Source organism: Pelophylax lessonae (assembly GCF_965119305.1).
Source record: "Pelophylax lessonae genome assembly, chromosome: 4".
Classification (NCBI taxonomy): domain Eukaryota; kingdom Metazoa; phylum Chordata; class Amphibia; order Anura; family Ranidae; genus Pelophylax; species Pelophylax lessonae.
In genome coordinates, this window is record NC_138771.1 from 63,301,079 (window position 1) to 63,328,945 (window position 27,867).

General features: G+C 45.1%; 1 pseudogene across 1 annotated transcript in view; it reads right to left on the reverse strand.

Moving 5' to 3' along the window:
• Nucleotides 1-19,729: 19,729 nt before the first annotated feature.
• Nucleotides 19,730-27,867, reverse strand: part of LOC309552506 — a 78,443-nt pseudogene continuing 70,305 nt past the window's right edge. The window contains exons 5-7 of the transcript in view: nucleotides 20,163-20,522; nucleotides 19,851-20,042; nucleotides 19,730-19,747 (exon numbers count right to left, since the gene is read on the reverse strand). The product of the transcript in view is annotated as an uncharacterized misc_RNA (transcript). The remainder of the gene's footprint in view (nucleotides 19,748-19,850; nucleotides 20,043-20,162; nucleotides 20,523-27,867) is intronic.

The following is a 27,867-nucleotide window of genomic DNA, read 5'->3' on the forward strand; positions in this document are numbered from 1 at the left end:
TTCCATTTGCACGTAAGCACAGTGGGAAGGGGGGGCTTTATTTATTTTTTTATTATTTATTTTACAAAAAAAAACAATTTTTTACCCTTTTCTTTATTTTATATTTTGGTAATAACTTTATTGTATCCCAAGGGATGAACAGCATCTCTTGTGACAGCATGGGCTGTGACAAGTCCTCTTTATGGAGAGATTTGGGGTCTATTAGACCCCAAATCTCTCCTCTGGTCCCCCATGCAGCAGATCAGACTGAGATCGGTCCGATCCGCTGCTTTTCTGGTCACTGATGGACAGGTGAACAAAGGGGTCGAAGCCGGGAAATGATGAATACTCGTCGCTCCCGGTTTGCAGAGTTAAAGAGAGAGGAGAACGATGGCAGTTCCTCTCTCTCTGTACAGGGCAACCATCGCCCCCGGCCGCACCACTCCCGGGCCTCCACGATGGGACTGGAGTGGTGGGGGCGGGGGCAGGGGAGGGACCGCCTTCCGGAACCCGCAGAAGTGATCCAGTGGCTAATTGGCCCCTCAGATGATTTCTGCTTTGTACAGAATTCGCTGGCTGCAAACAATGATACGGAGATGATGCCTGTAGGTGCCCCCACCATCCCGGTATTACCACTGACACCAAAGGACGTACGGGGCGTACATTTGGGGGAAGTGGTTAAAGGTAAAGAAGAGATTTGGGGTCTTTTTGACCCTACATCCCTCCAAAAAGAGGACCGGTCATCCTTATCCTTATATTCTTTTACAAGGGACGTCTACATTCCTTGTAATAGGAATAAAAGTGACAGAAATGAAAGGGACCGTGTAAAATAAAGAATAAAATAAATAGGAAAAAAAAAAAACGTTTAATGCCCCGATCCCTCAGTGCTCGCATGCAGAAGAGAACGCATATTCAAGTCGCGCACATATATGTAAACGGTATTCGAACCCCACATGTGAGGAATCGCTGCGAACAATAAAAAACGTGACCCGGAACAAGGCATGCGCTACATTGCCATGTTTGTCGCACATAGGGCGGCCCAATGAAACGAATAGACTGCTCTATGCATGTTGGGTAAAAAAAAGAAAACGCTTGAAAAAATGGGCGTTTCCCATCCAGATGTATGTCAGAGGTGTGAATGGGCGGGGCCTTCAACACTTCACAAACTATGGAATGCTTTGAGGGTAGAAATGAGCAATTAGCACATTGGAAAAAAAATGGAAAATGGAAAAATGTACATAAAAATGTCCAGCAGTGAAAGGGTTAAAATGACCCTCAAAATAACTATTTGAGCTCTCTCCCCTCCCCCTCTCTGAAAGTAGCAGTTGCTCGTGTCTGCAGACACTCCACCCCCGCTGAGCCCCATGTGTAATATGCTGCACCCTCTTTCAGACTCCCCATCACCCCCCCCCCCCCCCCACATACAACTTAAATGTTAAAATAGAACTAAATACATTTTTTCCCCCATTTAGAATAGAGTAAGGGAGGTATAGAACCTCTGTCAGGATTTCTTTGCCATCTGTGTCCCCATTGGGGAGATTTGCCTTCACTTCCTGTCCCAAAGCCAAAAACAAAAGTTAGAAAAATCCCCCAAAGTGACATAATCCCAGGGTGTCACCAGAACTAGTGTCCCCATTGGAAGATTTCCCCTCTAATTCTGCTTCTGGTGACAACCCAAATATTGGAATTTTCTTTCACTTTTGGTGGTAATGGTAAACATGAAACACAAAGAGAGTGGATATCCCAAAAGGGGGCGCACACAGCGATAAAAACCTAACAGGTGTTCTAATCCCTCTCCACTCCATCCAAAACTAAAAATAAAAATGTTTTCCTTTATTTATATTTTAACAAAAAAAAAAGGTTTGGCAGTGAAAGGGTTAAAGTGTGTGTGGAGGGGGTTATTTGGTTTGGCAGTGAAAGGGTTAATAAATGAAAGGGGGGGGGACATTGGTTTTAATGTTAAATTGTTAAAAACAATGAAATATATAATTTGGTAGTGAAAGGGTTAAAAGCTGAAAGGGAAAAAAATGGTTTGGCAGGTAAAGGGTTCAAAAGTGGAAAAATAATTGTTTTGTAAGAATGATGAAATAAATGGGAAGATTTGATCTCTGGGAGGATTTATAAGACTCCATTCACCGTCTTATCATAGGAATACAGATCTTTATTTCAGCCATGGGACTGTAAGGGTTAAATGTCAGTGAAAATAACGGTCAGTGAAAACATGTTATTACAGGAGCCGTATCCCTATTAGATCCGTATACTGAGCCTACAGCCTGAATTCACACAGCTCACAAACAAGGACGAGGCTCCTTTAAGATAAATCGTCAGTTATTTTTTTTTGCTGAGTCATCGTGAGATTTAAAAAAAAAAGTCACATGACCAGTGGGAGGAGCCATAGCCTATATAAGGAGCCACAGGAGCGGGAAATCACTGAGACAAGTGTTGACGCTGACCAGTGAAGACCTGTCTTTATCTCTGCTGAGATATTTCTTGCGATTTCATTGGATTTGATTTCATTTGAATTCAATTTCATTGCGATTTCATTGTTGTACGTTTAAAGCGTGTTTCATTATTCTTAATAATGAACCAATTTAAATGTAAACAGCTTTTTTCTCTGAAAAACACCAAAGAGAAACCCCCCATAGGAAGAGCAGCTATGGAAGAAGGTATCAGTGACCATCCTGCAGATACCCCAACCAAGAAGCCCCGCAAAATGAAGAGGGCTCGGGCTTTTGTGCGCGGCTGCGCCAGAGCCGTTCTCAGATGTATTGGTCTCGGCCGTAAAGCCAATGGACCTCCCCGAAATACCGACACCGGGATTGGTAAGTGTTGTGGATATTGATAGATACAAAATAACCGACACCCTTTCATTGGATCCTTCCACCCCATTGATGACAGGTCACCCCTCCCCCCATATGTACACATGTATAGGGATTGTGAGGGATATAGGGATCGATAGATAGGATTATAGGGATCAAGAGAAACAAACTGTAAATCTTGGAGCTGTATACAGGGGGCTAAGTCTCCCCTCCCCCCAACTCTCTCTCCTCACCTGTTAGCTGCCAACCGATTTTTTTTTTTTTTAACTGCCAGTGTGAAGGAGAGCGGCATGGTACCCGGGATCTGCTAATCTCAGTGCAATGCTTTACAGGATCCTAAAACAAAAAAAGTAAATGTACGATTTCTTACCTGCTAAAAAATTGCCATTTATTATTCTTAGCTAAAAGGTGAAATAATCCTTTATGGTCGGCTCAGATGAAGTGTTAGCTCTCCATTTATTTTCAATGTACACAAAATCAGACACAATGGAAGAGTTTTATTTTTATTTTTTAAATAATTGTGCTGAGGTTTATACAGTATCTCACAAAAGTAAGTACACCCCTCACATTTTTGTAGATATTTTATTCTATCTTTTCATGTGACAACACTGAAGAAATGACACTTTGCTACAATGTAAAGCAGTGAGTGTACAGCTTGTATAACAGTGTAAATTTGCTGTCCCCTCAAAATAACTCAACACACATTAATGTCTAAACCACTGGCAACAAAAGTCAGTACACCCCTAAGTGAAAATGTCCAAATTGGGCCCAATTAGCCATTTTCCCTCCCCGGTATCATGTGACTCGTTAGTGATACTCAGGTGTGAATGGGGAGCAGGTGTGTTAAATTTGGTGTTATCGCTCTCACTCACTCATACTGGTCACTGGAAGTTCAACATGGCACCTCATGGCAAAGAACTCTCTAAGGATCTGAAAAAAAGAATTGTTTCTCCACATAAAGATGGCCTAGGCCAGGGGTAATGAATTAACATTCAAGGAGGTCCGGCCTCTAAAATTTTCTTTGGGCCAAGATCCGAATCTCAAGTCTGTGCTAAAACAAAACGTGTCTATCATCGTGACCCTTAACATAAAATGTGCCCATCACCATGACCCTTAGCATTAATTATGCCCATCAGTGTAACCGTTAGCATAAAATTTGCCCATCAGCGTGACCCTTAACATAAAATAGGGGCACGCTGATGGGCACATTTTATGTTAGGGGGCACTCTGTTGGGCAAAACAAAACGTGTCCATCAGCGTTGCTCTTAACATAAAATGTGCCCATCAGTCTGCACTTGATAAAATAAGCAACCCCCTTAAAAATGTGACTCACATACCTTTGGGGGCAGAAAATGCGAGAGCCAGGAGCCGCAAACAGCAGGGGGGCAGGCGTGCACTTGACATCTAGCCCCAACTCACGGCCTGACTGGGAGTGAGTTGGGAGCGGTAGAAAGAAGGAGTGGGGTGGGGCGCATACACGGGACGTCACTGGTTGCTTGGACACGTGAGGTCCCAGCAAACCAAGGACTGCTTATAGTGGCGGCCTGACAGTCCAGGTGGAAGCATCGTGCAGTCCGTTCTTTGACCGCGGGCTACCATTTACTGACGGCTGGCCTAGGCTATAAGAAGATTGGCCAAGACCCTGAAACTGAGCTGCAGCACAGTGGCCAAGACCATACAGTAGCTTAGCAGGTTCCACTCAGAACAGGCCTCGCTTTGGTCGACCAAAAAAGTTGAATGCACATGCTCAGTGTCATATCCAGAGGTTGTCTTTGGGAAATAGATGTATACGTGCGGCCAGCATTCCTACAAAAGTTGAAGAGGTGGGGGGTCAGGCTGTCAGTGCTCAGACCATACACCACACACTGCATCAAATTGGTCTGCGTGGCTGTCGTCCCAGAAGGAAGCCTCTTCTAAAGATGATGCAGAAGAAAGCCCGCAAACAGTTTGCTGAGGACAATCAGACTAAGGACATGGATTACTGGAACCATGTCCTGTGGCCTGATGAGATGAGAACAAGATAAACTTATTTGGTTCAGATAGTGTCAAGAGTGTGTGGCGCCGGCGGCAACAAGGTGAGGAGTACAAAGACAAGTGTGTCTTGCCTACAGTCAAGCATGGTGGTGATGGTGGGAGTGTCATGGTCTGGGGCTGCATGAGTGCTGCCGACACTGGGGAGCTACAGTTCATTGAGGGAACCATGAATGCCAACATGTACTGTGACATACTGAAGCAGAGTATGATCCCCTCCCTTCAGAGACTGGGCCACAGGGCAATATTCCAACATAACGACCCCAAACACACCTCCAAGACGACCACTGCCTTGCTAAAGAAGCTGAGGGTAATCCGTTGATCTCTGTTTTTACACTAGTAGCCATGTCCCATCACAGTTAGAAACACGCCCCTAGGACAGACCTAACCCCTCCCTCTCCAATACAGTTAACCCCTTACCTGCCAGTGTCATTTTTACAGTAACAGTGCATATATATAGCACTGATTACTGCAGTAATGTCACTGGTACCCCCAAAAGTGTCAAAAATGTCAGTCAAGGGTCCGATCTGTCTGCCGCAATGTCGCAGTCCCGCAAAAAAAAAAAAATCACAGATCGCAGCCATTACTCGTTAAAAAAAAAAAAAACACCAAAAATGACAGAAATCTTTCCCTTAGTTAGTAAACACAATAACTTTTGCGCAAACCAATCAAAATACGCTTATTGTGATTTTTTTTACCAAACATAGGTAGCAGAAAAAACAAAATTGACCAAAAATTTTTAAAAAATTTGATTTTTACATTTTTTTGGGTGGGAATTTCATATAAAAAAATTTGAAAAATATTGTTATTTTTTCAAAATTTATGCTCTTTTTTTGTTTATAGCGCAAAAAGTAAAAATCGCACAGGTGATCATATACCACCAAAAGAAAGCTCTGTTTGTAAGAAAAAAATTACGTACATTTAGTTTGGGTACGGCGTCACACAACCGCGCAATTGTCAGTTAAATTCGCACAGCGCCGAATCGCAAAAAGTGGCCCAGACGTAAGACAGCAAAATCCTCCGGTGGTAAAGGGGTTAACATAATTTGGCCACACCCACTGTTCACCACGGCCTGCTACGTGAATCGCATTATTCTTCTACTTGGTGTGCCCAAAGGTACCCCAGGTCTCTTACAATCCTAGCACCACCCCTGGCACAATGAACGCCATGCTTACTCTTCACTGTGCCACAGTAAGTACACCACTTTTATTTTTTTAACAGAAAAAAAGAAAAAAAAACACTTTTTTTATTTTTAATTAAGCAGCCGAGCCCAACTTATGATTTTGCACACAGGCCCACCGATTTCATAAAACGCCCCTCATATGACAGAATCAGTCCTGTGATTGGCTGGTCCCTCCTGCCCTCCCCCTACTGGGGTAAAGATTCTGTCAAAGGGGGGTTAAGCATAACTAATATATAGCAATTGAAGGAACAGCATGAATATCTATAAAACAATGATAAGAATATAGGAAACCATACATTACTATTCCGAATACATTAGTCACTTGTTTTCTCTCCCGGCCAATGCAAACCTATCAGCTGGTGCCAGGCTGGTGTATGACCCCCATAGCGAGTAACCCCTCTCCTGTCTGATCTCAGGGCTGAGAAATGACAAGCTTTCTGGGCAAAACTGACAGTTAAAGCATCTGCTTAGCTGGTCTGATGATTCACAAGCCCCTACCACAATGCAAAGCCAAGCAAGTGACACCAATACCTCCTGTTGCAACTTCTTTTGTGACGCACCCACTCATTTAAACATGAAAGCGCATCATCACACCACTAAAAATGCTTGTTACCAGCTTCCTGAGTCATTGAAATTTAGTGGATTGGCATAACTGCCAGGCAACCAGAATTTTTATACGAAGGCCAACTGTAGTGATCCCTGTGTCCCTGTCATGTTGTGTTTATTTATAGGTTCCTTGCACTGAATTTTTCTCTGTATAATCTGATGTTTTATGAAGAAAATATATATGAAATGTAGATGAAGGTGCTAAATCTAATTCTTCTTTTCTATTGCAGATGAAGGCAGAATTTTATTGCAGACGGATCCCACGCAGCAGGCCTTCCCCAGTGAGCAACAACGTGACATCCACATTGAGGGCCAACCAAAATGTGATGTACACATTAAGACTCCAAAAGAATGTGACGTTCCTGTTGAGACTTCAGCAGAATGTGGCATTCCCACTGAGACTCAGGCAGAATGTGACATTCCTGTTGTGACATCACCAGAATGTGACGTTCCCCATGAGACTGCAGAAGAAAGAGACGTTCATGTTGAAACTTCATCACAATATGAAGTTCACATTGAGACTGCTCTAGAATGTGACATTCACAATGGTACTCCTCCAGAATGTGATGTTCACAATGAGACTAATCAAGAATGTGACTTTCACATTAAGACCTCTCCAGAAATTCATCATCACAATGAGTCTCCTCCAGAATGTGATGTTCCTGCTGAGACTCAGGAAGAATGTGATAGTCCTACTGAGACTCAGGCTGAATGTGACATTCCTGTTGTGACATCACCAGAATGTTACGTTCACGTTGAGACTACAGTAGAAAGAGACGTTTATGTTGAAACTTCATCACAATATGACGTTGACATTGAGAGTGCTCCAGAATGTGAAGTTCACAATGGTACTCCTCCAGAATGTGATGTTCACAATGAGACGTCTCCTGAATTTCATCATCACAATGAGTCTCCTCCAGAATGTGATGCTCCCTCTGAGACTCCAACAGAATGTGATGTTCCCTCATATACTTCGGAAGAATGTGATGTGCTCGCTGACACTCCGGAAGAATGTGATGTTCACATTGAAACTCCAAAACAATGTGACATTTACACTGAGACACCTCCAGAATGTGAGGTTCACACTGAGACTTCTCCTGAATATGAGGTTCACGAAAAGAATCCACCAGAATGTCACATTCACATTGAGATTTTACCAGAATGTGACATTCCCTTTGAAACACCACCAGAATGTGATGTTCATGTTAAGACTGTAGCACAATGTGATGTTCATGTTGAGACTACAGCACAATGTGACATTCATGTTGAGAATGCACCAAAATACCAGGGGAGCCATGGGATCACCTCCAGTGAAGATGGGAGCAAGCTTACAAAAATAGAGAGGCAGATACTGGTGGTAGGGGATTCAGTTATTAAAGGGACAGAGAGAGCAATCTGTCAGAAAGACTGTGATCAACGAACAGTATGTTTTTTCCCGAATGCACGGGTTCGGGACATTGCAGAACAGATGGACAAATTGTTGGATGAGGCTGGGGAGGACCCAGCTGTCATGGTACATATTGGCACCAACGACAACATCAGAAGAAGATGGAGCATTCTACAAAATGATTTCAGGGCCTTAGGGGCTATATTGAAGAAAAGGACCTCCAAGGTAGTATTTTCAGAAATACTGCCTGTACCTCGAGCCACAACAAGGAGACAGCAGGAGGTTATGGGGCTTAACAGGTGGCTGAAGAACTGGTGCAAGAAGGAGGGTTTTGGCTTCATGGAGAACTGGACTGACTTTTCAATTAATTACCTGCTCTACAGCAGGGACGGATTTCACTTAAACGAGCAGGGTGCAACTCTGTTAGGAAAGAAAATGGCCAAAAAGTTGGAAAAAATGTTGAATTCGCCAAAATGTGTTGTTCACGTTGAGAATTCTCCACAATGTAACATTCCCGCCGAGACACTGGCAGAATGTGACGTTCCGGCTAAGACTACAACAGATTGTGAAGTTTCCGCTGACACTCCAGCATATTGTGACGTTCCCACTAGGTCTTCGACAGTATGTGAGGATCCCGTTGAGACCCTAGCAGAATGCGATATTCCCAATGAGACTCCAGCTGAATGCAACATTCCCAATGAGACTCCAGCAAAATGTGACATTCCCAATGAGACTCCAGCAAAATGCGACATTCCCAATGAGACTCCAGCAAAATGCGACATTCCCAATGAGACTCCGGCAGAATGCGACATTCCCAATGAGACTCCGGCAGAATGTGACATTCCCATCGAAACTCTACCACAATGTGATGTTCACATTGCGACTTCACCTGCATGCGACATTCAAATTGCGACTCCACCAGAATGTGATGTTCATGTTGAGACTCCACTAAAATGCCAGGGGAACATCTTCTTCAGTGAAATCGGAGCCACGGTTACAAGAAAGGATCGGCAGATGCGGGACGAAATCATTAGAAGGATAGAGAGGGCAAACCGTCACAAAGATCGTTATCACCGTGTCACAAAGACCGTTTTCGCCGAACAGTATGATTTTTAACAGGCGCTCATGTTCAGGACATTGTGGATTGCATGGACAGATTGTTGGATGGGGCTGGGGAGGACCCAGCTGTCATGGTACATATTGGTACTAACGACAAAGTTAGAGGAAGATGGACCGCCCTACAAAATGATTTCAGAGACTTAGGGACTATACTGAAGAAAAGGACCTCCAAGGCAGTATTTTCAGAAATTCTGCCCATACCTGGAGCCACACCAGAGAGACAGCAAGAGCTTGGTGCACTTAACAAGTGGCTGAGGAACTGGTGCAGGGAGGAAGGATTTGGGTTTCTGGAAAACTGGGCTGACTTTTCATACCGTTACTGGCTCTATACCAGAGATGGGCTGCACTTAAATGAGCAGGGTGCTGCTCTATTGGGAGAGAAGATGACCAAAAAGCTGGAAGAAATTCAAGTTGAGGCTCCACCAAAATACCAGAGGAACCTTGGGAACAACTCCTCCAGTGAAGATGGGGGCAAGGATACAGGAAAGAATAGGCAGATACTTGTGGTAGGGGATTCTATTATTAGAGGAACAGAGAGGGCAATCTGTCACAAAGATCGTTCTCGCCGAACAGTATGTTGTTTACCGGGCTCTCGAGTTCGGGACATTGTAGACTGCATGGACAGATTGTTGGATGACGCTGGGGAGGACCCAGCTGTCATTGTACATATTGGTACTAACGACAAAGTTAGAGAAAGGTGGAACGCCGTAAAAAGTGATTTCAGGGACTATCTATCTATCTATCTATCTATCTATCTATCTATCTATCTATCTATCTATCTATCTATCTATCTATCTATCTATCTATCTATCTATCTACTGTTTATCTGTCTATCTAGTTGTCTATCTAGCTGTCTATCTATCTGTCTTATCTATCTATCTATCTCTCTATCTCTCTCTCTATCTCTATTTTTATCTCTATCTATCTATCTATCTATCTATCTATCTATCTATCTATCTATCTATCTATCTATCTATCTATCTATCTATCTATCTATCTATCTATCTATCTATCTATCTATCTATCTATCTATCTATCTATCTATCTATCTATCTATCTATCTATCTATCTATCTATCTATCTATCTACACAGTGACAGTATATGGTAATAGATAGGTACTTTCAGAGATTTGCTTGTAGTAGGAAAGTGGCTCTGTGTCTGTCTGCCTGAGCCCAGGAGAAAGCATGCGGCTGCAGTATAGAGCAAAGTAACTGTGATAGGTTGTTTCCAGCATGTCAGTGTGCTGGGAGCCATCTGATTGGTTACAGGGAGGAGCTAAGCTCTCTCACTCTAGGATCATATTACCAGACCAGTCTCTATTGAATGAGTGAACGAGTCATCCAGTTCACTGAAAAGAATCAATTCTAAAGGCAGACTTGGAGAGCAGAAATTTTATTTTATTTTAAAAATAACCACAATAACAATACCGTGTGTATGCGATACCGCGAAATATCGCATTACCGAAAACCGGCGTATCTCTACACCCACCACAGTACTCCAGCAAGCCAGCCACCCACAACAGGGCGACACCAAGCCAGCCACCCACAACAGTGTTCCAGCAAGCCACCCACAACAGGGTGACACCAAGCCAGCCACCCACCCACCACAGTGTCCCAGCAATCAAGCCACCCACAACAGGGTGACAACAAATCAGCCACCCACCACAGTGTTCCAGCAAGCAAGCCACCCACCCACAACAGGGTGATACCAAGCCAGTCACCCACCACAGTGTTCCAGCAAGCAAGCCAGCCACCTACCACAGTGTTCTAGCAAGCAAGCCACCGACAACAGGGTGAGAACAAGCCAGCCACCCACCACAGTGTTCCAGCAAGCCAGCCACCCACAACAGGGTGACACCAAGCCAGCCACCCACCACAGTGTTCCAGCAAGCAAACCACCCACAACAGGGTGACAACAAGCCAGCCACCCACCGCAGTGTTCCAGCAAGCCAGCCATCCACAACAGGGTGACACCAAGCCAGCCACCCACCACAGTGTTCCAGCAAGCCAGCCACCTACCACAGTGTTCCAGCAAGCAAGCCACCCACAACAGGGTGACACCAGGCCAGCCACCCACCACAGTGTTCCAGCAAGCCAGCCACCCACAACAGGGTGACACCAAGCCAGCCACCCACCACAGTGTTCCAGCAAGCCAGCCACCCACAACAGGGTGACACCAAGCCAGCCACCCATCACAGTGTTCTAGCAAGCAAGCCACCCACAACAGGGTGACACCAAGCCAGCCACCCACCACAATGTTCCAGTAAGCAAGCCACCCACCACAGTGTTCCAGCAAGCCAGCAACCCACCACAGTGTTCCAGAAAGCCAGCCAGCCACCCACCACAGTGTTCCAGCAAGCCAGCCAGCCACCCACCACAGTGGTCCAGCAAGCCAGCCACCCATAACAGGGTGACACCAAGCCAGCCAACCACCACAGTGTTCCAGCAAGCCAGCCAGCCACCCACCACAGTGTTCAGGCAAGCCAGCCACCCGCAACAGGGTGACTCTAAGCCAGCCACCCACCCACCCACCAGTGTTCCAGCAAGCAAGCCACCCACAACAGGGTGACACCAAGCCAGCCACCCACCACAGTGTTCCAGCAAGCAAGCCACCCACAACAGGATGACCCCAAGCCAGCCAACCACCACAGTGTTCCAGCAAGCAAGCCACCCACAACAGGGTGACACCAAGCCAGCCACCCACCACAGTGTTCCAATAAGCAAGCCACCCACAACAGGGTGACCCCAAGCCAGCCACCCACCACAGTGCTCCAGCAAGCAAGCCACCCACAACAGGGTGACAACAAGCCAGCCACCCACCACAGTGTTCCAGCAAGCCAGCCATCCACAACAGGGTGACACCAAGCCAGCCACCCACCACAGTGTTCCAGCAAGTCAGAAACCCACAAAAGGGTGACACCAAGCCAGTCACACACCACATTGTTCCAGCAAGCCAGCCAGCCACCCACCACAGTGTTGCAGCAAGCCAGCCACCCACGACAGAGTTCCAGCAAGCCAACAACCCACAACAGGGTGACACCAGGCAAGCCACCCACCAAAGTGTTCCAGCAAGCCAGCCAGCCACAACAGGGTGCCAACAAGTCACCAACACTGCCAGGCATCAGCCACCCACCCACAACAGTGTGACAGCAGCCAGCCACCCACAACAGGGTGACACCAGGCAAGCCACCCACCAAAGTGTTCCAGCAAGCCAGCCAGCCACAACTGGGTGCCAGCAAGTCACCCACACTGCCAGGCATCAGCCACCGACCCACAACAGTGTGACAGCAGCCAGCCACCCCAAAACAGGGTGCCAGCAAGCCACCCACACTGCCAGGTGTCAGCCACCGACCCACAACAGTGTGCCAACAAACCACCCACACTGCTAGGCGTCAGCCACCGACTGACAACAGGTTGCCAGCAAGCCACCCCCACTGCTAGGCATCAGCCACCGACCCACAACAGGCTACCAGCAAGCCACCCAAACTGCCAGGCGTCAGCCACTGACCCACAACAGGGTGACAGCAGCCAGCCACCCCACAACAGGGTGCCAGCAAGCCACCCACACTGCCAGGCGTCAATAACAGATATGTTTATGAAAAAAAACAGGTGTCACTGTCTAGATTTAGATGGAAGATCCCAACTGCTGGACAGAGTAATCACAGAGATAATTGTCACTGATAACCAGCCATTTACAATGGTGTCTGACTCAGGATTTAAGTGGCTGATGTCCATACTTGAGCCAAGCTACACACTGAAGAGTGAGAAGTATTATCGAACCAAAATGCTGCGAAAGATTCACCAAAAGGTCGTCGAGAAAGTATAGGCTATGCTGCAACCAGAGAATGCTGGCAACTCACTCTCATTCACGACTGACTGCTGGTCAGGACAAAAAGTCAGGCGAGTCATTAACGATTCTTTCATGCCACTTCATTGACAGTGGATGGACATAAAGCCAATTGGTGTTGGATACAAAAGTGATGCACGGATCCCACACTGAGTACAGTAGAGAAATGTTTCTAGGCATGCTTGAAGACTGGGGAATCAACAAAGACTGAGTGATGCTTGTGTTTCTTCAAGACAATGGAGCGAACATGCAGAAAGGAATGAGGCTTGCTGATATGTCAGACTTCAGTGTCATGGCACACAACACCCTCCAACTTTTAAATGATGGTCTGTCAAGCCAAAGAGCTTTGGTTGATATATGTTTTGAGAAGCATGAAGAGATTAAAAATGTTGTGCTTGCAAGTCTTTTGAATCCTTGATACAAAAACCATGCTTTCTCTTCTGATGATGTATTGGCTAAGGCAAAACAATGGCTGACAGAAGATATTCAACAGGAGGTGCAGGAGGTTACTGCCGAGAAGACAAGTCCAGAACAGCATTTTTATAATGTGAAAGAGCAGCATGCTGCAAAAACAGAAAAATGTCCAAAAAGGCCGGTATTTTTCAGGCATGTGTTGGACCAGCTATGAGGGGAGGGGAGGTTGGAGGCCGGTACTTTTTCTTTTTATGTGTGTGTTGGACTGGCTATAAAGGGAGATTGGAGGCCGGTACTTCTTTTTTACAGGTGTGTGTTTGACTGGCTATGAGGGGAGGTTGGAGGCCGGTATTTTTTTAGGCGTGTGTGGGCTGGCTATAGGGGAGGTTGGAGGCCAGTACTTTTTTTCCCCAGGTGTGTGTTGGATCGGCTATGAGGGGAGGTTGGAGGCCGTTATTTTTTCAGGTGTGTTTGACCGGCTAGAAGGGAAGGTTGGAGGCTAGTATATTTTCAGGGATGTGTTGGACCGGCTATGAGGAGAGGTTGGAGGCCGGTATTTCTCAGGCGTATGTTGGACCAGCTAGGAGGGGAGGTTGGAGGTCGGTGTTTTTTTTTAGGCGTTTGTTGGACTGGCTATGAGGGGAGGTTGGAGGACGGTATTTTTCCAGGTGTGTGTTGGACCAGCTATAAGGGGAGGTTGGAGGCTGGTATTTTTCTCAGACAGGTTTTGAACAGCCTGTAATGGAAGGTAGTTTCACATATGATTGCAAATATATGTAACCAAAACCTCTGTTTTGAATGAAATTATTGAACTAGTTTAGACTCTGAATGTTTTTTTTACTTTATATATCACAATTTGGAAATGACAGTAGAGTAGAGTTAGGGACTGCACTTTGCAGAGGGGCCTTGATGTGGCAGTGCAGCTTCAGATATATTTGCAAATGTATCCAACATAAATCCAATACAAATTGCTGAAACATTGTAGATTTTTTCTTATTTTGCTGATTGGCTGCCCATGCGCACCTTACTTTAACCAGTTCCTGACCACCCGCCGCCTTTTTACTGCGGCAGGGTGGCTCTGGCAGGAAAAGTGAGGGTCTACGGGGCCTATGGGGCGCCCTCCCGCATGCCCTCAGTCCCCGCGATGGTCTGATTCGGTATAGAACTGATAAGTCATCAGGTCCAGGCCAATGATGATTTTTGGCCTGGACCTGGTGATCGGTTCTGACCAATGACAAACCGACCTGTGTAATGTAAACACAGGCACAGGAAAAGGTCCTCCCTTCCCTCCTGGAGTCTTTTTTGGATTCCAACGTGAGAGAAGAGAGGATTAAACTGAGTACACCAACAGCACATATACACACACCTAGCTAGGCACATTTAACGCCCCGATCACCCCCAGTTAACCCCTACGCCCCCTGTCACATTGAACACTATATACAGTATATAGTGGTTTTGCTGATTTCTGTAATAGTGTGCCTTGTGACTTCATTTAGCGTTAGCAACAGTTAGTTTCTGTCCCAAATAGGTTTAGGGTACCCACCATCCCCCCAATAAAGATTTAACCCCCTGATCACCCCCAGTTAACCCCTTCATTGCCCTGTCACAGTGTCACTTTTATAGTGTACAGTTTTTTTTCTGATCACTATTATTAGTGTCACAGATGACATTAGTTAGCATTAACACTAGTTAGCGTCAGTCTAGGACAGCGCAGATCCCCGCCGCATAGTTAGAAATATAATTTAACCCTTTGATTACCAGTAACACACACATACACACACACTAAACACCTCCATTACTAGTATAGTATATGAACGGATCAATATCTTTTATCTGATTAGAACTATACTAGCATCCCCAATAGTTTTAGGGTTCCCAAAATGCAGCATTAGCAGGATCGGCCACGACACCTGCCAGCATCTGCGCTTAGCCCCTCCGCCCAGCCCACTCCACCCAGGCAAGAGCAGTAATCAATAGATTACTGTCACTTCCAAAAACACACAAAATCGCAGCGTTAGCAGAGTCAGGCCTGATCTCTGCTAGCACTAGCAGTTCTTTTTTTGTAGCGTTTCAAATAGTCCTGGACAACCAGGTGCTTTTTTACCTGTGAGTCACACTAAGTACCTATAAATGTTGTGGCTAAAATGTCCAAACGGAGGTACACTAGTGAAGAGGCCTACAGGATACTGTCCATGTCAGATGAGGGGAAGCCTCACAGGCAGAATCAGGGTCAGTATACGAACCTGTAGAGAGCAGTGGCTCCCTGACAGATAGCTCCGACGACGGAGGGGTCCCTGCTAAGGTCAGGCATACCTGACCCCGTTCTGGAGTTGCTGAGGTGCAGAGATCGCAGGGTGCTAGTATGCAGCAGAGTGTTGGTACTAGTGCCGCTCAAACGTCAGGTGAACTGGCAAGCACTAGCGGCCTAGTACACCCTGGTCGTAGACAAACCAGCACTGCAGTAACACTTGCTGACGTGATGAGTCCCATAAGTGCAGTTAGAGCTGGTGCGGTGGCTAGCACAAGTTGTGGACCGCAGCCACCAAGAATTTGAACACAGGCCCGTAGAGCCCATAGTGTCCTCCCTGATGCGCTGGCATATCTTAATTGGCAGCCCACAGATTCTACAGCGCCTGTACTTTCCCCATTCACTGCCCAACCCGGAATTCAGGTGGTTTATATGCTGGTCAATACATCACCGCCAATCCAAATTCGTCCCTTGCCAGACCATTCGGCTGGAAACCTATAACGGTTTCCGAGTTTAAAACTTTTCTGGGCCTATCCCTCAACATGAGCATAACTAAAAGGAGTGAACTGTGGTCATATTGGTCCACTAACCCAGTCCTCCATATCCGCGTGTTCTCTGCTGCCATGGCCAGGGGGAAATACGAGCAAATTCTGCGGTTCATGCACTTCAGTGACAATGAACTCTGTCGTCCTCGGGGAGACCCTGGATATGACCGGCTCCACAAAATTCGACCCCTCGTAAACCACTTCAATCAGCGGTTTGCAGCCTTGTTTACCCCCCAACAAGTTGTCTGCGTTGATGAGTCCCCTGATTAGGTTTTCTGGCCGCCTTGCTTTCAAGCAGTTTCTCCCCAGCAAGTGTGTCAGATACGGGTTCAAGCTGTATAAGCTTTGTGACAGGCCCTGTCACCCTGTCACGACAGCCCTTTACCATGGGATCTGTTATGTCCAATGACAGCTGATTACACATAAACAGACTTACCAGTTATCATCTCTCCTTTCCTCACATGCCGTGACTGTGTTAGAAAAGGAGACCCGATAAACAGCAATTGTTTACACTGAGAATCAAGGTCAGTGCCCTGATTATCAGTGCAGCCCCATCAGTGCCAATCAGTGCTGCCCATCAGTGCAGTCTCATCAGCGTCCATCAGTGCAGCCTCTTCAGTGCCCATCAGTGCAGCCTCTTCAGCGCCCATCAGTGCAGCCTCATCAGCACACGTCAGAGAAGAAGAAAAATGACTTATGACATGGTATATGGATACAGGATGATATCTAAGAGCAGGGGAGGGCTGGCAGCCTTAGGCCTGGGGTACAAGTCCAGTCAAGTGCCCCATTGAACCACCGAATCAACTTACCATCCATGCCCACCTGGTTTTAAAACGGATATTCATCTTATATAGCAAGACAAATTTGATACAATGTGGTATCATAATTAAATTATAAAAAATAAAACTTTTGATCAATTTAGATCAGTATGTATTCTGCTACATATTTTTGGTAAAAAAACAAAAAATAATAAGTGTATATTGATTGGTTTGTGCAAATTTTATTGTGTCTACAAACTATGGGATACATTTATGGATTTTTTTTTTTTTTTATTATTGTTTTTACTAGTAATGGCGGCGATCAGTGCTTTTTAATGGGACTGCGCCATTGCGACGGACAAAGCTGAAGTTCTAGACCCGTAAGCAATTACCTTTAACTTTTCCTCTTGCTCTTGGTACAGCACAGCTCCTAGTCCTTCTTGCGAGGCATCACAGTGTAGAACAAAGGATTTGCTGTAGTCAGGGTAACCCATCACTGGAGGATTAGTTAACACCTCAATAAGCCGGTTAAGCACTACCTGGTGGTGGTCAGTCCAGACTATAGACTGATGAGAGGGTAGTTGACCTCTTAGCTTTGGTGATGGCTTCTTCTTCTTCCTGGACTGGCTAGTTGGTGCTGATGATGCAGCAGGTGTTGTATCCGCTGACAGTAATTCATAGAGAGGTTTTGCAATTCTGGAAAAGTTTTGGACGTAAGGGCGATAGTAGGAAATGAATCCTAGTAGTTTTCTGAGTTCTCCAACAGTCTTTGGCTGGTTGTTCTTCAATGCCAGCACAGGCGCAGTGTCTGCTGGATCCACGGAATGACCATCTTTGGACACGATCTTGCCCAAGAATCTGACTTTGTTTCGGAAGAGTTCACACTTCCTAGCTGTTAACTTGACTCCATGTTGCTGATATTGTTGCAGTACCAACCTGACATGCTCCACATGTTCTTGGAATGATCTGCTGTGAACAAGGTTGTCATCTAGGTACGGCAGACATATCTCATCCCTCAGTCCCATTAAACAGGTTTCCATGCTGCGTTGAAATTCAGCTGGTGCAGAGCTAAGGCCAAAGGGTATTCTGATCCACTCATACAGACCCCAAGGTGTGATAAATGCAGTCAGTGGTCGACTGGATTCTTCCACAAATCCTTGATGGTAGGCTTTCCCTTGGTCTAGCACCGAAAACCATGAACTTCCTCCTAGGCTGTCCAGCATGTCTTGGATCCTAGGGATTGGATGGCGGTCAGGGATGGACTTCTGGTTCAATTCTCTGTAGTCACAACACAGTCTTAAACTACCGTCCTTCTTCCTTACGCACACAATGGGTGATGAGTATGGAGATTTTAACTCCGCAATCCATCCACGGTTCAGTAGATCCTGCAGGTACTCTTTCACTTCCCGGTGCAGTGGTTTCGGTACGGACATGTAAGTCCTCCTAACTGGTGTGTAGTCTTTGAGGCGAAGTTGCAATTGTAGGGAAGGGATACATCCTACATCAGAGTCATCTTTGGCGAAAGCATTGCATTCCTCCCTTAACATCGTCTTCACTACCTGTTGATCCTCCTCCGGTAGGTGTTCGATAGCCACTGGTGGATCCCAGTGTTCTCGATTCGCATCGCTTACCGGTGATGGACTCGTGTTTAGGTTTTCCACTCAACCTTCTGGCCCTTGTCTCGATGTCGGTGGCCGATGAGTTACTGTGTGAGTGGCCACACTCACTGATTGTTTCAGTTTCACCTGAGCTGGGTACGTTGTCTTTATGGGTTCGAGGCACCCCATCCTAGTCTGACCTGATAAAATAATGTCCCGCTTAGTTGTGTTCCAAACCGGGATGGATAGTTTGGAAAATTGTCCCTTTTGAATTGATACTAATGTCTCACCTACATGCAGTCCATCAGGCCAATGATGGGCCTCATCAGGTGTAAATAAAACTGTCTGATCTTGCAGTGCTGGTTTGGCGTGAGCCCTACACCTGAGATACGTCCCAGTGTTTGCTGGAATTCTTTGGCTCTTAGTACCAGTCTTTAGTGTAGCACCATCAGTTTCCCTGTGACTGGCTTGTAGTAGACTTACAAGGATCTCTGTTTTGGTGGTCGACAGTTCCAATGCTGTTCCTAGTACGTCTACAAAACCTGGAATGGCTTTCTTTCCCTTGGCAGATGTCTCCTTGAAGAGTTCTTCAATGACATTATAACCGATGATGGGTTTTTCAGCTACTCTCTCATCCTCCGATACCACAAGGGGCACTATTAACTGTTAGCAGGTGTTAATTCCCGATGTTAGCTGAAAAACGACCTCAATCCACCCGGAGAAGGGAATCTCAGTTTCATTAGCTGCTTTTCCTAGGAGGACTCCGGGCCCAAGCAATTCTTCAAAAGATCGGAGCACTGTATGTGGCAGAAACCGCTGTCTCCAGCTCTCATTGATAATGCTAACCTGAGAGCCAGTATCCCATAGGGCCTGGACAGGAGTATCATCTATTTCACAGTTCACAAGGCACTTTTTCCCAATGAGACTCAGTAACTTGCTGTTTTGTCTCATGGTAACACCGTCTACGTGAGTTGGCACTTCCTCAGCCATCTGGTAGAGTCTTTGGTTACTGCGGGTGGGTACCCTTTGCAAGGGGTCTTGGCTCACCCTTCCAGCCATGGCACTGATGGTGGTTTGAGAGCTTATTGCTTTGCTACCGACAGGAGTTGCACTTTGGGACACAGGGTTGGTTCTCGCACAGGTTACTGTCGGTCCCTTGACAGCAACCCTCTCCCGTTTAACTGGTTGGGACTGGTCATTTTACAGTACCTCGCTATATGTCCAGATTGACCACAATGAAAGCAATGGTCACAAGCAGTTCTCCGACCAGTTCTTTTACAAGATTGGCAACCTCTATTGCTCATGTCCATTGTTACCTGAGGCCCTCTAAATTCACAATCTCGCAGAGTTCTCGAACCTTGGAAAAGTGTTTTCATCTCTATCATCTCTTTTTGCATCTGGAGTATCAGCTTTTCCAGTTCAGCGTTGCTCTTTGAAAGCTGTTGGATGGTTGGGCTACTTGATCTTGTGTCAGCAGTCATTGTCAGGACATCTGGTTCCTGAGGACACTGTAAGACATTGGACTGACACTTTTTCCCTTTCATTGAATTGCTGGGCTGAGTTTTCTTTTGCTTCTGTTCCCTTTCCATCTCCATATTAGTGGCTTCATTTGTTTTCTCTATGAGCACCTCATCTGGAATTGACAGATCATCTAAATACTGCTTTAACTGGAACTTGATGTGGTCACTTCTCAGTCCAGTACCCACTGACCGTAGGAATTTCTTTTGTATCAGCTCAGCGCTGAAGTGTTCATCCGAACCTTCTCCTTGTGAGACAAACAACAGGCGGTCTTTCTGTTCCTTTTCACCTATCTGACCAGCAATCTTAAAGTCCTTCCTGATTGTCACCTCTGGCAAGTTACCATGGTGAAGCCTCTGAGTAACTGGTATAGGTTCTTGTTTTGAATGGCTGTCATTGGAGTCCTTGCTTTTACTACTCAGCTCTTTTATCTGTTCCTCGATTATTCTGGAAGTTTCCTGGAACTTCTCCTGCATAGTGTGGTATTGCAGTTTCAGATTGGCTAATTGCTGTTCCGGTTGGGGGTCTTTCTCACTGGTGTTTGATACTTCAGCATTGTCTCTCTTCTTCTCTAGCTCACTGACGAATCTCTTAGTTGCTTGGAGAAATTGTGTCACCGCTTCTACACTTTCAGTCTCGACCAGTTCATCTATCACCTCATTGACTATCCGCATGTAGTGGCGCCGGGTTTTTCCTGTTGCCATATTTGCTTTGGAGGCCTTGATAAACTGGCAAGTCTCTATGAGATCACTGACTGTCATGTGAATCAGATGTCCACTGATTTCGTCTTGCAACTTTTCTATATCCATCTGTGTGCGATTCCCGTGCAGCAACGGTTAATACCTTTAATCTTCTCTCAGCTTCGCCACGGTTAGCGTAACCGCTCTCTTCCACTTCCGTGACCTTTGCGTTTTCTTCACCCGGTCCCTGTTCGGGCGCCAATTTTGTTGCACATATGCTGAAAGTATGGTCAATAATTCCAATGTGCGAAGGGATCAGACCGGGTGAAATCAGAATTATTTTTATTGAGAAGTTTCTGCAAATACAAGGACATCAGTGAGGTGACTTTTTATGCTGAAGGACAGGAACTGCTATTCTGTCCATACATACTACAGTATTACATAACTATATATATATTAATATCAACATTCTGATATACAGGAATAACGTCCTCATAGAAAATAACAACCAATTAAACATGTGCTGAAATGTTGTTACTCCTTCTGCATCACAGGGGTCTCATAAAACAATCTAATATCAGATATAAACACATAACACTATAATAACCCCATTCCTGGTACACTGTAGTCATGTTGCGACAGTGTGACCCACTAACATTTGTGCAGTCTGTTATTCAATCACACAGTAGTGACAGGAGCCTTTACTGATCACAGGGATGTAAATTAAATCGACTTTGCCCTGTTTATAACCCTAAATATACTCCCTCTTACCTGCAAATACAAGGACATCAGTGAGGTGACTTTTTATTCTGAAGGACAGGAACTGCTATTCTGTTCCCCCAGGAACAAAACGTCGAACTTTTTAGTTCCTCCCATGCCTTGCTTGCAGTTGTGCTTTGTGCTGCCATCTACTGGTAAATTAATAGAAATGCCATAAAACAGAAATGTATTATTTTTTAATGGGGTACCTGACATCCCTTACAATAGCACTAATTGGCAGCTCGTGTCGAAATAGGAGGCGCTGTCAGTGCGCTACACCTAAGAACAACGCCGGGGATGCCACATTCCAAAAAAAAAAAAATCCCAATTATACAGGCAGATTACAGGAGCAGGGGCTGGAGGAGATGTAAGGGAGGCCGGTCTATAATCGGAGTACTATTGCCATGGCTGGCAATGAGGGATACAATGGGGACAGGTTAAAGAGGTTGTAAACCCGTGCATTTTTTTTTTTTTTTCACCCTGCAAGAGAAAGCCATAATGAGCTAGTATGCATCGCATATTAGCTCATTATGCAATACTTACCTTAGAACGAGCCCCCGCCATGCCGCCCACTCACCTCTATGACGGGCGACATGTCCAGTCGCCCGTCTTCCGGGATCGCGGCATCCGGCCATCTGATTGGCCGGAGCCGCGATGAGGTCACTCCCGCGCACGCGCGCGAGAGCCGACAGTCACGGCACTGGACTCTGAAGGAACGGCACGATCGGCCGTTCCTTCAGAGCGCATGCGCCAGTGACGTCACTGGATGCATGTAAGGTAAATATCTCCTAAACGGTACATGTTTAGGAGATATTTACTGTACCTATAGGTAAGCCTTATCATAGGCTTACCTATAGGTACAAGTTGTAGAGGAGGGTTTACTTCCTCTTTAAAAGATTGTACATAGAGCCGATATCGGGAGGTGACATACACACTGATACAATGTATTATATATAGGAGTACATGGAGACGGTATAGGGGGTGACATACACACTGATACAATGTATTATATATAGGAGTACATGGAGACAGTATAGGGGGTGATATACACACTGATACAATGTATTATATATAGGAGGACACGGAGACGGTATAGGGGGTGACATACAGTGTATTATATATAGGAGTACATGGAGACGGTATAGGGGGGTGACATACACACTGATACAATGTATTATATATAGGAGGACATGGAGACGGTATAGGGGGTGATATACACACTGATACAATGTATTATATATAGGAGGACATAGAGACGGTATAGGGGGGTGATATACACACTGATACAATGTATTATATATAGGAGGACATAGAGACGGTATAGGGGGGGTGATATACACCCTGATACAATGTATTATATATAGGAGGACATGGAGACCGTATAGGGGGTGATATACACACTGATACAATGTATTATATATAGGAGGACACGGAGACGGTAAAGGGGGTGACATACAATGTATTATATATAGGAGTACATAGAGACGGTATAGGGGAGTGACATACACACTGATACAATGTATTATATATAGGAGTACATAGAGACGGTATAGGGGAGTGACATACACACTGATACAATGTATTATATATAGGAGTACATAGAGACGGTATAGGGGAGTGACATACACACTGATACAATGTATTATATATAGGAGTACATGGAGACGGTATAGGGGAGTGACATACACACTGATACAATGTATTATATATAGGAGGAAATGGAGACGGTATAGGGGGTGATATACACACTGATACAATGTATTATATATAGGAGGACATAGAGACGGTATAGGGGGGTGACATACACACTGATACAATGTATTTATATATAGGAGTACATGGAAACGGTATAGGAGGTGATATACTGTACACACTGATACAATGTATTATATATAGGAGGACATGGAGACGGTATAGGGGGTGACATACAATGTAGGTATATATATATATATATATATATATATATATATATATATATATATATATATATATATATATATATATATATATATATATATATATACACACAGTATATATGGGGGTGACATACAATGAAGTTATATATATATATATATACATATATAAATGGGGGTGACATACAATGAAGTTATATATATATGGGGGTGACATACAATGAAGTTATATATATATATATATATATATATATATATATGGGGGTGACATACAATGAAGTTATATATATATATATATATATATATATATATATGGGGGTGACATACAATGAAGTTATAAATATATGGGGGTGACATACAACACACAGATCGAATTTGTCACCAACCTACAACAATGTACTTCCTCCACGTGCCACCGCCCCGCACAGCACGCTAAAGGGCGCCCGCCTCCTTCCCTGCCCACTAGGGGCGTGTCCTGCGTAAGTGACCGTGCTCGTTTCACGACTCAGCAATAGGGGGCGTGACTTTCGTCTAACACATCGCTACCCAGTGGTAGAGGCGTGCCTTGCGTTTCAAAGCCCAGTCTGGAGGCGTGCCTTTCGGGCCAAAGCTATGTCTGGAGGCGTGTCTTTTGTTCCAAAGCTTCGCCTGTCTTTCGTCTCAAGCCTCTGTATGGAGCAAATCCTGAGTATAATGTCTCGTTGTGAGTTGCAGACTTCCGGTAGTGGTGACTCCTGTGTGCTGGGGCTGTAGTTGGGGGATTGGGGTGTCTCTGATGTGCTGTATTAGCCTGGTGAAGGAGGAGAAGCTTTGTCCCATCTCTAACACTGTACACAATGTTCCTATAAAGGGCCAGACCACATCAATGTGGGATTTCAGATAAATTCATAGCTCCCCCCTGTCCCTGATTTGGAACAAGTCCCTCCTTCCTCCTTATTATGGTCTGATCTATATATAGCTGTTTATAAAAAGCACTGGTGGGTTTAACCAATCATTTTTTTGTATAATTCCCCTACAATCACTTCTGGACGGGAAGGATTTACCCCCCTTAATGACCCGGCCATTTTTTGCGAATCGACACTGTGTTAATTTAACCACTTAAGCCCCCCGGAAGATTTTACCCCCTTCCTGACCAGGGCTTATTTTGCGATTCGGCACTGCGTGACTTTAATGGACAATTGCGTGGTCGTGCGACGCTGTACCTAAATAAATTTGGCATCCTTTTTTTCCCACAAACAGAGCTTTCTTTTGGTGGTATTTGATCACCTGTGCGATTTTTTGATCATGCGCTATAAACAAAAAAACAGCGACAATTTTGAAAAAATAACAATATTTTTCACATTTTTTATATGAAATTCCCCCCCAAAAAAATGTAAAAATCAAATTTTTTTAACATTTTAGGCCAATTTGTTTTCTGCTACCTATGTTTGTTTAAAAAAAACACAAAAAGTGTACTTTGATTGGTTTGCGCAAAAGTTATTGCGTTTACTAACTTAGGGAAAGATTTTTATCATTTTTATTGTTTTTTTTTTTTTAAACAAGTAATGGCGGCGATCTGCGATTTTTTTGTGGGACTGCGACATTGCGGCGGACAGATCAGACCCTTGACTGACATTTTTGACACTTTTGGGGGTACCAGTGACATTACTACAGTAATCAGTGCTATAAAATATGCACTGTTACTGTAAAATGACACTGGCAGGGAAGGGTGTTAACTTTATTGGAGAGGGAGGGGTCAAGTGTGTCCCTAGGGGCGTGTTTCTTACTGTGATTGGATGTGGCTGTGTGTGTAACAGCACAGATCAACGGTCCTACATAGCAGGACCGAGTGATCTGTGCTTTTACACAGGGGAAAGTGACAGGCGACTTTCTCCCTCTCTACCCGACGATCGCGAGTGACTGGCGGACATCGGGTCCACCAGTCAAACGCGCCGGCTTCTTCGGGTACGAGTGGGGATGGGAGCGTGCCTCCGGCGGCGCGCGCTCGCCCCCTATTCGCTTCCAGGCTAGTGACATACCGGTACGTCACTTTGCCTGGGAGGGGCTGACCGCCGCCGTATATAGTCGGGCAGCGGACGGCAAGTGGTTAATGGAAAATTGCGCGGTCGTGCGACGCTGTACCCAAATAAAATTGACGTCCTTTTTTTCCCCACGAATAGAGCTGTCTTTTGGTGGTATTTCATCACCTCTGCGATTTTTATTTTTTGCGCTTTAAACAAAAAGAGCGACAATTCTAGAAAAAAAAAATATATATATATAGATATATATTTCTATATATATATATATAATATATAGATATATATATATTTTCACTTTCTGCTACATAACATTCCCAATAATAAAAAAAAATGTAAAATCAAATTTTTTTCATAATTTTAGGCCAATTTGTATTCTGCTGCATATTATTGGTAAAAAAAAAAAAAAACAGAATAAGCGTATTTTGATTGGTTTGTGCAAATGTTAATTGCGTCTACAAACTACGGGAAAGATTCATGTCATCATTTTTTTTTTTTACTAGTAATGGCGGCGATCTGCGATTTTTTGCGGGACTGCGACATTGCGGCGGACGGGTCGGACCCCTAACTGACATTTTTGACACTTTTGGGGGGGACCAGTGACATTACTACAGTAATCAGTGCTAAAAATATGCACTGTCACTGTAATAATGACACTGGCAGGGAAAGGGTTAACCCAGGGGCGATTAAGGGGTTAACCACTTACAGATATACTGCGGCAGGCTGGCTCGACTGCAAGAACCGACGTTTGAGTACGTCGGTTCGCAGGAGCGTGCTTTCCCCATTAGGAAGCGGGGGTGCCAAATCACAGGACCGGCACCCGCGATCGATCCCCGCTGAGAGAGAAGGACGGTCGGATGTTGTAAACACAGCTGACCGTTCTTCTCTCTGGAATGATCACAGAGCGCCTGTGATCCTTCTATATAGAATCACAGGTCTCTGTGTTGATTCCAGAAGTCCCTCCCCTGTACAGTTAGAAAACACTCCCCTAGGCTCACATTTAACCCTTTGGTCACCCCTAGGTTAGCCCTTCCCTGCCAGTGTCATTAGTACAGAGAGGAGGACCAGAGCGACGTCATGACGTGACTTCCAGTCCAGGCTGTAAGTAAATAAATTTTTTTTCCTTTAAAGCGAAAAAATAATTTTTTTGTTATCATTTGCTTTTAACCCCCTCCTTTCCAATCCTATTCTGACACTTCGCTCCTGCATGTAAAAATCTACTTTTTGTGCTAGAAAATTACTAGCAAAAATTATTAGCAGAGACCCTACAGAATAAAATGATGGGTGTTGCAATTTTTGTTGTCACACGGTATTTGCGCAGCGTTTTTTTGGAAAAAAAAACACTTTCAAGAATAAAAAAATAAATAAAACCGCAAAGTTAGCCCAATTATTTGCATACTGTGAAAGATAATGTTACACCGAGTAAAAAGATACCTAACAATTCCCGCTTTAAAATTGCGTCTGCCTGTGAAATGGCGGCAAACCACGGACCTTAAAATTCTCCATAGGCGATGCTTTAAATACCTTTACAGGTTACCAGTTTAGAGTGGCACAGGAGGTCTGGTGATAGAATTATCGCTCTCGCTTTGACGTTCGCGACAATACCTCAGATGTGCGGTGCGATCACCATTTATATATGTGTGCGGGAGTAACATATCCATTCCAATTTGCATAAGCAGAGTGGGACGGGGGCGCTTTAATTATTTTTTTATAATTTATTATTTATTTTATTTAAAAAAAATATATATACCATTTTTTTGTTTTATTTTTTGGTAATAACTTTATTTGTATCACAAGGGATGAACAGCATCTCTTGTGACAGCATGGGCCGTGAAATGTCCTGTATTCTTTATGGAGAGACTTGGGATCTATTAGACCCCAAATCTCTCCTATGGCCCCCCCATGCAGCCAATCAGACTGAGATTGGTCCAATCGGCTGCTTCTCTGGTCACTGATGGACAGGTAAACAAAGGTAAACAACTGTTTCCAGGGTTACATAGAGATGGGGACAACGTCAGTTCCTCTCTCTCTGTACAGGGCAGCCATCGCCGCCAGCCGCATCACTCCCGGCCTCTTCTATGGGACTGGAGAGATGGGGGAGGGGGGTGGAACCTCCTTCAGCAACCCGCAGAAGTGATCGATGATCGAGTAGCTAATTGGCCCCTCAGATCACTTCTGCCTTGTAGAGAATTTGCTGGCTTCAAACAATGATACGGAGATGATGCCTGTAGGTGCCCCCACCATCCCGGTATTACCAATGACACCCGAGGACGTACGGGGCGTACATTTGGGGGAAGTGGTTAAAGGTAAAGAAGAGATTTGGGGTCTTTCAGACCCTACATCTCTCCAAAAAGAGGACCGGTCTTCCTTATCCTTATATGGCCCATGGAGCACCCGTGGGGCGCCCCCCGCGGACCACACCAGGCCGCGCACCATACCCCCCCCCCC